General features: G+C 40.7%; 10 non-coding genes across 10 annotated transcripts; all 10 read right to left on the reverse strand.

Annotated features, from left to right (window-relative positions):
- Window positions 1-1,071: 1,071 nt before the first annotated feature.
- TRNAL-AAG (transfer RNA leucine (anticodon AAG)) lies at window positions 1,072-1,153 on the reverse strand. Its single transcript has one exon. It is a non-coding gene; the product is annotated as a tRNA-Leu (tRNA).
- Window positions 1,154-3,317: 2,164 nt separating this feature from the next.
- On the reverse strand, window positions 3,318-3,399 carry TRNAL-AAG (transfer RNA leucine (anticodon AAG)). The gene has a single exon. It is a non-coding gene; the product is annotated as a tRNA-Leu (tRNA).
- A 1,538-nt stretch (window positions 3,400-4,937) lies between these two features.
- TRNAL-AAG (transfer RNA leucine (anticodon AAG)) lies at window positions 4,938-5,019 on the reverse strand. The gene has a single exon. It is a non-coding gene; the product is annotated as a tRNA-Leu (tRNA).
- A 574-nt stretch (window positions 5,020-5,593) lies between these two features.
- Window positions 5,594-5,675, reverse strand: TRNAL-UAG (transfer RNA leucine (anticodon UAG)). Its single transcript has one exon. It is a non-coding gene; the product is annotated as a tRNA-Leu (tRNA).
- Window positions 5,676-6,557: 882 nt separating this feature from the next.
- TRNAL-AAG (transfer RNA leucine (anticodon AAG)) lies at window positions 6,558-6,639 on the reverse strand. The gene has a single exon. It is a non-coding gene; the product is annotated as a tRNA-Leu (tRNA).
- Window positions 6,640-7,215: 576 nt separating this feature from the next.
- On the reverse strand, window positions 7,216-7,297 carry TRNAL-UAG (transfer RNA leucine (anticodon UAG)). Its single transcript has one exon. It is a non-coding gene; the product is annotated as a tRNA-Leu (tRNA).
- Window positions 7,298-8,179: 882 nt separating this feature from the next.
- TRNAL-AAG (transfer RNA leucine (anticodon AAG)) lies at window positions 8,180-8,261 on the reverse strand. The gene has a single exon. It is a non-coding gene; the product is annotated as a tRNA-Leu (tRNA).
- A 1,200-nt stretch (window positions 8,262-9,461) lies between these two features.
- TRNAL-UAG (transfer RNA leucine (anticodon UAG)) lies at window positions 9,462-9,543 on the reverse strand. The gene has a single exon. It is a non-coding gene; the product is annotated as a tRNA-Leu (tRNA).
- An 882-nt stretch (window positions 9,544-10,425) lies between these two features.
- On the reverse strand, window positions 10,426-10,507 carry TRNAL-AAG (transfer RNA leucine (anticodon AAG)). Its single transcript has one exon. It is a non-coding gene; the product is annotated as a tRNA-Leu (tRNA).
- A 2,844-nt stretch (window positions 10,508-13,351) lies between these two features.
- TRNAL-UAG (transfer RNA leucine (anticodon UAG)) lies at window positions 13,352-13,433 on the reverse strand. Its single transcript has one exon. It is a non-coding gene; the product is annotated as a tRNA-Leu (tRNA).
- Window positions 13,434-13,795: the final 362 nt, after the last annotated feature.

Raw genomic sequence — 13,795 nt, forward strand, 5'->3', positions numbered from 1 at the left:
ATCAGAAGTGTGCCCTTTTGGAAGACTTCTCAACCAAAGCATGCAATTTCCTAATGCTGCTGTTCTGAGATTCCAGTGTGTTGAGCAAGGAATGCCAGCAAAGTGCAGCAGAAACTTCAGAGACGCTTGAGCAATCAAGGATAGGCATTTGTTAAAAGAGCTTGGCAGCAGTGGGATTTGAACCCACACCTCCAAAGAGACTGGAGCCTAAATCTAGCGCCTTAGACCGCTCGGCCAGGCTACCTGTGAAAGTGATCTTGCTAAGGACTAAAAAGAGGCATGACAGTCTACATTCCATGCTCTGCATTCATTGTTTGTATGTGACATGTACGTAACATGTATGTCATGTGTGTCATATGTATGTAACGTGTGTAACATGTATTTCATAAGTGTATGACATGTATGTAACATGCATTCAACATGTATGTCATATGTATGTATAATCTGTGTAATATGTGTGTAACACGTATGTAATATGTGTGATATGTATGCCATATGTGTATTGTGTGTCATATGTGTAACATGTATGTAACATGTGTGTACCATGCATGTCATATGTGTGTCATATTAATGTAACATGTGTGTGACATGCATGGCATATGTGTGTAGCATGTATGTGATGTGTATGATATGTATGTTATATGTGTGTAATATGTGTAACATGCATGTGACATGTGTGTAAAATTGTGTCTAAATGGTGTGTAACATGAGTGTGACATGTATGTAACATGCATGCAACATGTATATCATATGTATGTAACATTTGTGTAATATGTGTGAACTATGTGTGTAATATGTAAGTAGCACGTGTGTCACATGTGTGTAACATGTATGTCATATGTGTGTAGTGTGTGTAGCATGTATGTAATATGTGCACAACATGCATATTATATGTATGTATCATGTATCAAACAAAACATGCAATGATTGCAGCTTTTCTAATGCTGCTAAAGCAGAGAGGTAAGTGTTTTTTGAGATTCCAGTGAGTTGGGAAAGGAACTGCAGTAAATTGCAGGAGCAAGATCAGAGAAGCTTGAGCCCTAGAGGGTAGGGATTTTGTTAAAAGGAGTTTGGCAGCAGTGGGATTCGAACCCACGCCCCCAAAGAGACTGGAGCCTTAATCCAGCGCCTTAGACCGCTCGGCCATGCTACCCATAAAAATGAACACGTTATCGACTAAAATCGGGTGGGACATTCCATGCTCTGCATTCATTGCTTGAGCTGGAGGCCTCAGAACTCTAAACTACAAGTATTCACCACTTTATCCATTATAAAAGGTAGTTAAAGTTTCACGGAGATGGCCAAGATGCCACCTTATGTGTTTCAGTCCTCTTTCTGAGGCAGCAGGTGGTGGTCACTTTACACTTGAGAGTGGACTTTGGGTGCAGCATTCTGTGGCAAGTTCACTTGGCACTCTGCTGAAAAGTGTGCCAGCTTTTCATTAGTACTGCTTGTTTTTTGGTGTCCACACTTAAAGTGTTAATGTGGAATCTAGCTTACAGGAGAGGTAATCACGTTCAGTTGGACTTGTTTTGTAACGTTGACAAGATTTCACTAGTCATCTCATCAAAAGTGTGCCCTTTTGGAAGACTTCTCAACCAAAGCATGCAATTTCCTAATGCTGCTGTTCTGAGATTCCAGTGTGTTGAGCAAAGGAATGCCAGCAAAGTGCAGCAGAAACTTCAGAGACGCTTGAGCAATCAAGGATAGGCATTTGTTAAAAGAGCTTGGCAGCAGTGGGATTTAATCCAGCGCCTTAGACCGCTCGGCCATGCTACCCATAAAAATGAACACGTTATCGACTGAAATGGGGTGGGACATTCCATGCTCTGCATTCATTGCTTGAGCTGGAGGCCTCAGAACTCTAAACTACAAGTATTCACCACTTTATCCATTATAAAAGGTAGTTAAAGTTTCACGGAGATGGCCAAGATGCCACCTTATGTGTTTCAGTCCTCTTTCTGAGGCAGCAGGTGGTGGTCACTTTACACTTGAGAGTGGACTTTGGGTGCAGCATTCTGTGGCAAGTTCACTTGGCACTCTGCTGAAAAGTGTGCCAGCTTTTCATTAGTACTGCTTGTTTTTTGGTGTCCACACTTAAAGTGTTAATGTGGAATCTAGCTTACAGGAGAGGTAATCACGTTCAGTTGGACTTGTTTTGTAACGTTGACAAGATTTCACTAGTCATCTCATCAGAAGTGTGCCCTTTTGGAAGACTTCTCAACCAAAGCATGCAATTTCCTAATGCTGCTGTTCTGAGATTCCAGTGTGTTGAGCAAGGAATGCCAGCAAAGTGCAGCAGAAACTTCAGAGACGCTTGAGCAATCAAGGATAGGCATTTGTTAAAAGAGCTTGGCAGCAGTGGTATTTGAACCCACGCCTCCAAAGAGACTGGAGCCTAAATCCAGCGCCTTAGACCGCTCGGCCATGCTACCCGTGAAAGTGCTCTTGCTAAGGACTAAAAAGAGGCATGACAGTCTACATTCCATGCTCTGCATTCATTGTTTGTATGTGACATGTACGTAACATGTATGTCATGTGTGTCATATGTATGTAACGTGTGTAACATGTATTTCATAAGTGTATGACATGTATGTAACATGCATTCAACATGTATGTCATATGTATGTATCATCTGTGTAATATGTGTGTAACACGTATGTAATATGTGTGATATGTATGCCATATGTGTATTGTGTGTCATATGTGTAATATGTATGTAACATGTGTGTACCATGCATGTCATATGCATGCCATATGTGTGTAACATGTATGTAAGATATGTGCAACATGCATGTCATATGTGTGTCATATTAATGTAACATGTGTGTGACATGCATGGCATATGTGTGTAGCATGTATGTGATGTGTATGACATGTATGTTATATGTGTGTAATATGTGTAACATGCATGTGACATGTGTGTAAAATGGTGTCTAAATGGTGTGCAACATGAGTGTGACATGTATGTAACATGCATGCAACATGTATATCATATGTATGTAACATTTGTATAATATGTGTGAACTATGTGTGTAATATGTAAGTAGCACGTGTGTCACATGTGTGTAACATGTATGTCATATGTGTGTAGTGTGTGTAGCATGTATGTAATATGTGCACAACATGCATATTATATGTATGTATCATGTATCAAACAAAACATGCAATGATTGCAGCTTTTCTAATGCTGCTAAAGCAGAGAGGTAAGTGTTTTTTGAGATTCCAGTGAGTTGGGAAAGGAACTGCAGTAAATTGCAGGAGCAAGATCAGAGAAGCTTGAGCCCTAGAGGGTAGGGATTTTGTTAAAAGGAGTTTGGCAGCAGTGGGATTCGAACCCACGCCCCCAAAGAGACTGGAGCCTTAATCCAGCGCCTTAGACCGCTCGGCCATGCTACCCATAAAAATGAACACGTTATCGACTAAAATCGGGTGGGACATTCCATGCTCTGCATTCATTGCTTGAGCTGGAGGCCTCAGAACTCTAAACTACAAGTATTCACCACTTTATCCATTATAAAAGGTAGTTAAAGTTTCACGGAGATGGCCAAGATGCCACCTTATGTGTTTCAGTCCTCTTTCTGAGGCAGCAGGTGGTGGTCACTTTACACTTGAGAGTGGACTTTGGGTGCAGCATTCTGTGGCAAGTTCACTTGGCACTCTGCTGAAAAGTGTGCCAGCTTTTCATTAGTACTGCTTGTTTTTTGGTGTCCACACTTAAAGTGTTAATGTGGAATCTAGCTTACAGGAGAGGTAATCACGTTCAGTTGGACTTGTTTTGTAACGTTGACAAGATTTCACTAGTCATCTCATCAGAAGTGTGCCCTTTTGGAAGACTTCTCAACCAAAGCATGCAATTTCCTAATGCTGCTGTTCTGAGATTCCAGTGTGTTGAGCAAGGAATGCCAGCAAAGTGCAGCAGAAACTTCAGAGACGCTTGAGCAATCAAGGATAGGCATTTGTTAAAAGAGCTTGGCAGCAGTGGTATTTGAACCCACGCCTCCAAAGAGACTGGAGCCTAAATCCAGCGTCTTAGACCGCTCGGCCATGCTACCCGTGAAAGTGCTCTTGCTAAGGACTAAAAAGAGGCATGACAGTCTACATTCCATGCTCTGCATTCATTGTTTGTATGTGACATGTACGTAACATGTATGTCATGTGTGTCATATGTATGTAACGTGTGTAACATGTATTTCATAAGTGTATGACATGTATGTAACATGCATTCAACATGTATGTCATATGTATGTATCATCTGTGTAATATGTGTGTAACACGTATGTAATATGTGTGATATGTATGCCATATGTGTATTGTGTGTCATATGTGTAATATGTATGTAACATGTGTGTACCATGCATGTCATATGCATGCCATATGTGTGTAACATGTATGTAAGATATGTGCAACATGCATGTCATATGTGTGTCATATTAATGTAACATGTGTGTGACATGCATGGCATATGTGTGTAGCATGTATGTGATGTGTATGACATGTATGTTATATGTGTGTAATATGTGTAACATGCATGTGACATGTGTGTAAAATGGTGTCTAAATGGTGTGCAACATGAGTGTGACATGTATGTAACATGCATGCAACATGTATATCATATGTATGTAACATTTGTATAATATGTGTGAACTATGTGTGTAATATGTAAGTAGCACGTGTGTCACATGTGTGTAACATGTATGTCATATGTGTGTAGTGTGTGTAGCATGTATGTAATATGTGCACAACATGCATATTATATGTATGTATCATGTATCAAACAAAACATGCAATGATTGCAGCTTTTCTAATGCTGCTAAAGCAGAGAGGTAAGTGTTTTTTGAGATTCCAGTGAGTTGGGAAAGGAACTGCAGTAAATTGCAGGAGCAAGATCAGAGAAGCTTGAGCCCTAGAGGGTAGGGATTTTGTTAAAAGGAGTTTGGCAGCAGTGGGATTCGAACCCACGCCCCCAAAGAGACTGGAGCCTTAATCCAGCGCCTTAGACCGCTCGGCCATGCTACCCATAAAAATGAACACGTTATCGACTAAAATCGGGTGGGACATTCCATGCTCTGCATTCATTGCTTGAGCTGGAGGCCTCAGAACTCTAAACTACAAGTATTCACCACTTTATCCATTATAAAAGGTAGTTAAAGTTTCACGGAGATGGCCAAGATGCCACCTTATGTGTTTCAGTCCTCTTTCTGAGGCAGCAGGTGGTGGTCACTTTACACTTGAGAGTGGACTTTGGGTGCAGCATTCTGTGGCAAGTTCACTTGGCACTCTGCTGAAAAGTGTGCCAGCTTTTCATTAGTACTGCTTGTTTTTTGGTGTCCACACTTAAAGTGTTAATGTGGAATCTAGCTTACAGGAGAGGTAATCACGTTCAGTTGGACTTGTTTTGTAACGTTGACAAGATTTCACTAGTCATCTCATCAGAAGTGTGCCCTTTTGGAAGACTTCTCAACCAAAGCATGCAATTTCCTAATGCTGCTGTTCTGAGATTCCAGTGTGTTGAGCAAGGAATGCCAGCAAATTGCAGCAGAAACTTCAGAGACGCTTGAGCAATCAAGGATAGGCATTTGTTAAAAGAGCTTGGCAGCAGTGGGATTTGAACCCACGCCTCCAAAGAGACTGGAGCCTAAATCCAGCGCCTTAGACCGCTCGGCCATGCTACCTGTGAAAGTGCTCTTGCTAAGGACTAAAAAGAGGCATGACAGTCTACATTCCATGCTCTGCATTCATTGTTTGTATGTGACATGTACGTAACATGTATGTCATGTGTGTCATATGTATGTAACGTGTGTAACATGTATTTCATAAGTGTATGACATGTATGTAACATGCATTCAACATGTATGTCATATGTATGTATAATCTGTGTAATATGTGTGTAACATGTATGTAATATGTGTGATATGTATGCCATATGTGTATTGTGTGTCATATGTGTAACATGTATGTAACATGTGTGTACCATGCATGTCATATGCATGCCATATGTGTGTAACATGTATGTAAGATATGTGCAACATGCATGTCATATGTGTGTCATATTCATGTAACATGTGTGTGACATGCATGGCATATGTGTGTAGCATGTATGTGATGTGTATGAAATGTATGTTATATGTGTGTAATATGTGTAACATGCATGTGACATGTGTGTAAAATTGTGTCTAAATGGTGTGTAACATGAGTGTGACATGTATGTAACATGCATGCAACCTGTATATCATATGTATGTAACATTTGTGTAATATGTGTGAACTATGTGTGTAATATGTAAGTAGAACGTGTGTCACATGTGTGTAACATGTATGTCATATGTGTGTAGTGTGTGTGGCATGTATGTAATATGTGCACAACATGCATATTATATGTATGTATCATGTATCAAACAAAACATGCAATGATTGCAGCTTTTCTAATGCTGCTAAAGCAGAGAGGTAAGTGTTTTTTGAGATTCCAGTGAGTTGGGAAAGGAACTGCAGTAAATTGCAGGAGCAAGATCAGAGAAGCTTGAGCCCTAGAGGGTAGGGATTTTGTTAAAAGGAGTTTGGCAGCAGTGGGATTCGAACCCATGCCCCCAAAGAGACTGGAGCCTTAATCCAGCGCCTTAGACCGCTCGGCCATGCTACCCATAAAAAATGAACACGTTATTGACTAAAATCGGGTGGGACATTCCATGCTCTGCATTCATTGCTTGAGCTGGAGGCCTCAGAACTCTAAACTACAAGTATTCACCACTTTATCCATTATAAAAGGTAGTTGAAGTTTCACGGAGATGGCCAAGATGCCACCTTATGTGTTTCAGTCCTCTTTCTGAGGCAGCAGGTGGTGGTCACTTTACACTTGAGAGTGGACTTTGGGTGCAGCATTCTGTGGCAAGTTCACTTGGCACTCTGCTGAAAAGTGTGCCAGCTTTTCATTAGTACTGCTTGTTTTTTGGTGTCCACACTTAAAGTGTTAATGTGGAATCTAGCTTACAGGAGAGGTAATCACGTTCAGTTGGACTTGTTTTGTAACGTTGACAAGATTTCACTAGTCATCTCATCAAAAGTGTGCCCTTTTGGAAGACTTCTCAACCAAAGCATGCAATTTCCTAATGCTGCTGTTCTGAGATTCCAGTGTGTTGAGCAAAGGAATGCCAGCAAAGTGCAGGAGAAACTTTAGAGACGCTTGAGCAATCAAGGATAGGCATTTGTTAAAAGAGCTTGGCAGCAGTGGGATTTGAACCCACGCCTCCAAAGAGACTGGAGCCTAAATCCAGCGCCTTAGACCGCTCGGCCATGCTACCTGTGAAAGTGCTCTTGCTAAGGACTAAAAAGAGGCACGACAGTCTACATTCCATGCTCTTCATTCATTGTTTGTATGTGACATGTACGTAACATGTATGTCATGTGTGTCATATGTATGTAACGTGTGTAACATGTATTTCATAAGTGTATGACATGTATGTAACATGCATTCAACATGTATGTCATATGTATGTATAATCTGTGTAATATGTGTGTAACACGTATGTAATATGTGTGATATGTATGCCATATGTGTATTGTGTGTCATATGTGTAACATGTATGTAACATGTGTGTACCATGCATGTCATATGCATGCCATATGTGTGTAACATGTATGTAAGATATGTGCAACATGCATGTCATATGTGTGTCATATTCATGTAACATGTGTGTGACATGCATGGCATATGTGTGTAGCATGTATGTGATGTGTATGACATGTATGTTATATGTGTGTAATATGTGTAACATGCATGTGACATGTGTGTAAAATTGTGTCTAAATGGTGTGTAACATGAGTGTGACATGTATGTAACATGCATGCAACATGTATATCATATGTATGTAACATTTGTGTAATATGTGTGAACTATGTGTGTAATATGTAAGTAGCACGTGTGTCACATGTGTGTAACATGTATGTCATGTGTGTGTAGTGTGTGTAGCATGTATGTAATATGTGCACAACATGCATATTATATGTATGTATCATGTATCAAACAAAACATGCAATGATTGCAGCTTTTCTAATGCTGCTAAAGCAGAGAGGTAAGTGTTTTTTGAGATTCCCGTGAGTTGGGAAAGGAACTGCAGTAAATTGCAGGAGCAAGATCAGAGAAGCTTGAGCCCTAGAGGGTAGGGATTTTGTTAAAAGGAGTTTGGCAGCAGTGGGATTCGAACCCACGCCCCCAAAGAGACTGGAGCCTTAATCCAGCGCCTTAGACCGCTCGGCCATGCTACCCATAAAAATGAACACGTTATCGACTAAAATCGGGTGGGACATTCCATGCTCTGCATTCATTGCTTGAGCTGGAGGCCTCAGAACTCTAAACTACAAGTATTCACCACTTTATCCATTATAAAAGGTAGTTAAAGTTTCACGGAGATGGCCAAGATGCCACCTTATGTGTTTCAGTCCTCTTTCTGAGGCAGCAGGTGGTGGTCACTTTACACTTGAGAGTGGACTTTGGGTGCAGCATTCTGTGGCAAGTTCACTTGGCACTCTGCTGAAAAGTGTGCCAGCTTTTCATTAGTACTGCTTGTTTTTTGGTGTCCACACTTAAAGTGTTAATGTGGAATCTAGCTTACAGGAGAGGTAATCACGTTCAGTTGGACTTGTTTTGTAACGTTGACAAGATTTCACTAGTCATCTCATCAAAAGTGTGCCCTTTTGGAAGACTTCTCAACCAAAGCATGCAATTTCCTAATGCTGCTGTTCTGAGATTCCAGTGTGTTGAGCAAAGGAATGCCAGCAAAGTGCAGCAGAAACTTCAGAGACGCTTGAGCAATCAAGGATAGGCATTTGTTAAAAGAGCTTGGCAGCAGTGGGATTTAATCCAGCGCCTTAGACCGCTCGGCCATGCTACCCATAAAAATGAACACGTTATCGACTAAAATGGGGTGGGACATTCCATGCTCTGCATTCATTGCTTGAGCTGGAGGCCTCAGAACTCTAAACTACAAGTATTCACCACTTTATCCATTATAAAAGGTAGTTAAAGTTTCACGGAGATGGCCAAGATGCCACCTTATGTGTTTCAGTCCTCTTTCTGAGGCAGCAGGTGGTGGTCACTTTACACTTGAGAGTGGACTTTGGGTGCAGCATTCTGTGGCAAGTTCACTTGGCACTCTGCTGAAAAGTGTGCCAGCTTTTCATTAGTACTGCTTGTTTTTTGGTGTCCACACTTAAAGTGTTAATGTGGAATCTAGCTTACAGGAGAGGTAATCACGTTCAGTTGGACTTGTTTTGTAACGTTGACAAGATTTCACTAGTCATCTCATCAGAAGTGTGCCCTTTTGGAAGACTTCTCAACCAAAGCATGCAATTTCCTAATGCTGCTGTTCTGAGATTCCAGTGTGTTGAGCAAGGAATGCCAGCAAAGTGCAGCAGAAACTTCAGAGACGCTTGAGCAATCAAGGATAGGCATTTGTTAAAAGAGCTTGGCAGCAGTGGGATTTGAACCCACGCCTCCAAAGAGACTGGAGCCTAAATCCAGCGCCTTAGACCGCTCGGCCATGCTACCTGTGAAAGTGCTCTTGCTAAGGACTAAAAAGAGGCATGACAGTCTACATTCCATGCTCTGCATTCATTGTTTGTATGTGACATGTACGTAACATGTATGTCATGTGTGTCATATGTATGTAACGTGTGTAACATGTATTTCATAAGTGTATGACATGTATGTAACATGCATTCAACATGTATGTCATATGTATGTATAATCTGTGTAATATGTGTGTAACACGTATGTAATATGTGTGATATGTATGCCATATGTGTATTGTGTGTCATATGTGTAACATGTATGTAACATGTGTGTACCATGCATGTCATATGCATGCCATATGTGTGTAACATGTATGTAAGATATGTGCAACATGCATGTCATATGTGTGTCATATTCATGTAACATGTGTGTGACATGCATGGCATATGTGTGTAGCATGTATGTGATGTGTATGACATGTATGTTATATGTGTGTAATATGTGTAACATGCATGTGACATGTGTGTAAAATTGTGTCTAAATGGTGTGTAACATGAGTGTGACATGTATGTAACATGCATGCAACATGTATATCATATGTATGTAACATTTGTGTAATATGTGTGAACTATGTGTGTAATATGTAAGTAGCACGTGTGTCACATGTGTGTAACATGTATGTCATATGTGTGTAGTGTGTGTAGCATGTATGTAATATGTGCACAACATGCATATTATATGTATGTATCATGTATCAAACAAAACATGCAATGATTGCAGCTTTTCTAATGCTGCTAAAGCAGAGAGGTAAGTGTTTTTTGAGATTCCAGTGAGTTGGGAAAGGAACTGCAGTAAATTGCAGGAGCAAGATCAGAGAAGCTTGAGCCCTAGAGGGTAGGGGTTTTGTTAAAAGGAGTTTGGCAGCAGTGGGATTCGAACCCACGCCCCCAAAGAGACTGGAGCCTTAATCCAGCGCCTTAGACCGCTCGGCCATGCTACCCATAAAAATGAACACGTTATCGACTAAAATCGGGTGGGACATTCCATGCTCTGCATTCATTGCTTGAGCTGGAGGCCTCAGAACTCTAAACTACAAGTATTCACCACTTTATCCATTATAAAAGGTAGTTAAAGTTTCACGGAGATGGCCAAGATGCCACCTTATGTGTTTCAGTCCTCTTTCTGAGGCAGCAGGTGGTGGTCACTTTACACTTGAGAGTGGACTTTGGGTGCAGCATTCTGTGGCAAGTTCACTTGGCACTCTGCTGAAAAGTGTGCCAGCTTTTCATTAGTACTGCTTTTTTTTTGGTGTCCACACTTAAAGTGTTAATGTGGAATCTAGCTTACAGGAGAGGTAATCACGTTCAGTTGGACTTGTTTTGTAACGTTGACAAGATTTCACTAGTCATCTCATCAAAAGTGTGCCCTTTTGGAAGACTTCTCAACCAAAGCATGCAATTTCCTAATGCTGCTGTTCTGAGATTCCAGTGTGTTGAGCAAGGAATGCCAGCAAAGTGCAGCAGAAACTTCAGAGACGCTTGAGCAATCAAGGATAGGCATTTGTTAAAAGAGCTTGGCAGCAGTGGGATTTGAACCCACGCCTCCAAAGAGACTGGAGCCTAAATCCAGCGCCTTAGACCGCTCGGTCATGCTACCTGTGAAATGGCCCCTATAGATAGTCACTCCTCCACTGCGCTCCACTAGGAAGAGATCACTCCTTAATTCAACATATGGGAGGATTGCTTTCCATAATTTCTCATTTGGTCCTGCCCAAGACAGAAGGGAATGCATGAGACTACATTATCCTAAGAAGGAGAATCTCAAGGAAGAGACCTCTGGGAGTTATACTGAAGCCAAAGATCTATATGGAAACTATCTGAGAGGAAAAATACCTACCTGAGGGGACCAATATCCACCTGCTAGGAATTGGGATAGAATCCCTGGACCCTTGTTTTTGCTGCTTGATTTGCTGTTTACCTTACAGCAGTAAGGTAAGGGGCCATTTTACCTAGTGTGCCGTGTATACTGGAGACACAGAAATTACAACACGATTGCTGGCACCTGTTTTTTTCTTTTTGAGAAGCACTGAACAAGTCACTGAGCACCTATTTCAGCTTATATATAGACTGTCTTATATACATATTTAATTTTTTTTATTAAGAAGATTACGGAACTAATTATCACTGGCACTTCATTTAATTTCACTAAAGACTGTATTTTACCAACTTTTTGTAATCATGCACTATGAATTGCACGTTTTAATATAAGACATTTGCACTTTATGGAATATTTTTCCCTTTTACTTAGAGCTATTTATGTTGATATATAAACACATGATTTCTGGAATTTAAGTTTTATAATACACTGGTTACTATCTGTTTTTTTTTTTTTTTTTTTTTTCATAGCACAAGGCACCTTAATTTTTATTTAAGATAGGCTAGTTGATTTATAGCTAGATTTTATTTCTTCCAGTATTAGGCTCTGTATATTTATATCTAGTTCAGGTAGCGCAACACCATCTGTTTGATTTTCATTTTTATTATCTGGGGGTTAGGGTTCATACCCCTGTCGGTAGTTTGCTGCAACCTATCCTTTTAAATAGTTTAGGCCCTTGACGACAGCGCGGGGATACCTTAACCCAAACCATGCTACCTGTGAAAGTGCTCTTGCTAAGGACTAAAAAGAGGCATGACAGTCTACATTCCATGCTCTGCATTCATTGTTTGTTTGTATGTGACATGTACGTAACATGTATGTCATGTGTGTCATATGTATGTAACGTGTGTAACATGTATTTCATAAGTGTATGACATGTATGTAACATGCATTCAACATGTATGTCATATGTATGTATAATCTGTGTAATATGTGTGTAACACGTATGTAATATGTGTGAACTATGTGTGTAATATGTAAGTAGCACGTGTGTCACATGTGTGTAACATGTATGTCATATGTGTGTAGTGTGTGTAGCATGTATGTAATATGTGCACAACATGCATATTATATGTATGTATCATGTATCAAACAAAACATGCAATGATTGCAGCTTTTCTAATGCTGCTAAAGCAGAGAGGTAAGTGTTTTTTGAGATTCCAGTGAGTTGGGAAAGGAACTGCAGTAAATTGCAGGAGCAAGATCAGAGAAGCTTGAGCCCTAGAGGGTAGGGATTTTGTTAAAAGGAGTTTGGCAGCAGTGGGATTCGAACCCACGCCCCCAAAGAGACTGGAGCCTTAATCCACCGCCTTAGACCGCTCGGCCATGCTACCCATAAAAATGAACACGTTATCGACTAAAATCGGGTGGGACATTCCATGCTCTGCATTCATTGCTTGAGCTGGAGGCCTCAGAACTCTAAACTACAAGTATTCACCACTTTATCCATTATAAAAGGTAGTTGAAGTTTCACGGAGATGGCCAAGATGCCACCTTATGTGTTTCAGTCCTCTTTCTGAGGCAGCAGGTGGTGCTCACTTTACACTTGAGAGTGGACTTTGGGTGCAGCATTCTGTGGCAAGTTCACTTGGCACTCTGCTGAAAAGTGTGCCAGCTTTTCATTAGTACTGCTTGTTTTTTGGTGTCCACACTTAAAGTGTTAATGTGGAATCTAGCTTACAGGAGAGGTAATCACGTTCAGTTGGACTTGTTTTGTAACGTTGACAAGATTTCACTAGTCATCTCATCAAAAGTGTGCCCTTTTGGAAGACTTCTCAACCAAAGCATGCAATTTCCTAATGCTGCTGTTCTGAGATTCCAGTGTGTTGAGCAAAGGAATGCCAGCAAAGTGCAGCAGAAACTTCAGAGACGCTTGAGCAATCAAGGATAGGCATTTGTTAAAAGAGCTTGGCAGCAGTGGGGTTTGAACCCACGCCTCCAAAGAGACTGGAGCCTAAATCCAGCGCCTTAGACCGCTCGGCCATGCTACCTGTGAAAGTGCTTTTGCTAAGGACTAAAAAGAGGCACGACAGTCTACCTTCCATGCTCTGCATTCATTGTTTGTATGTGACATGTACGTAACATGTATGTCATGTGTGTCATATGTATGTAACGTGTGTAACATGTATTTCATAAGTGTATGACATGTATGTAACATGCATTCAACATGTATGTCATATGTATGTATAATCTGTGTAATATGTGTGTAACACGTATGTAATATGTGTGATATGTATGCCATATGTGTATTGTGTGTCATATGTGTAACATGTATGTAACATGTGTGTACCATGCATGTCATATGCATGCCATATGTGTGTAACATGTATGTAAGATATGTGCAACATGCATG

The sequence above is a fragment of the Lithobates pipiens genome, unplaced genomic scaffold, assembly GCF_037356315.1.
Source record: "Lithobates pipiens isolate NorthernLeopardFrog02 unplaced genomic scaffold, aLitPip1_a1.2 Scaffold_28, whole genome shotgun sequence".
Lineage (NCBI taxonomy): Eukaryota > Metazoa > Chordata > Amphibia > Anura > Ranidae > Lithobates > Lithobates pipiens.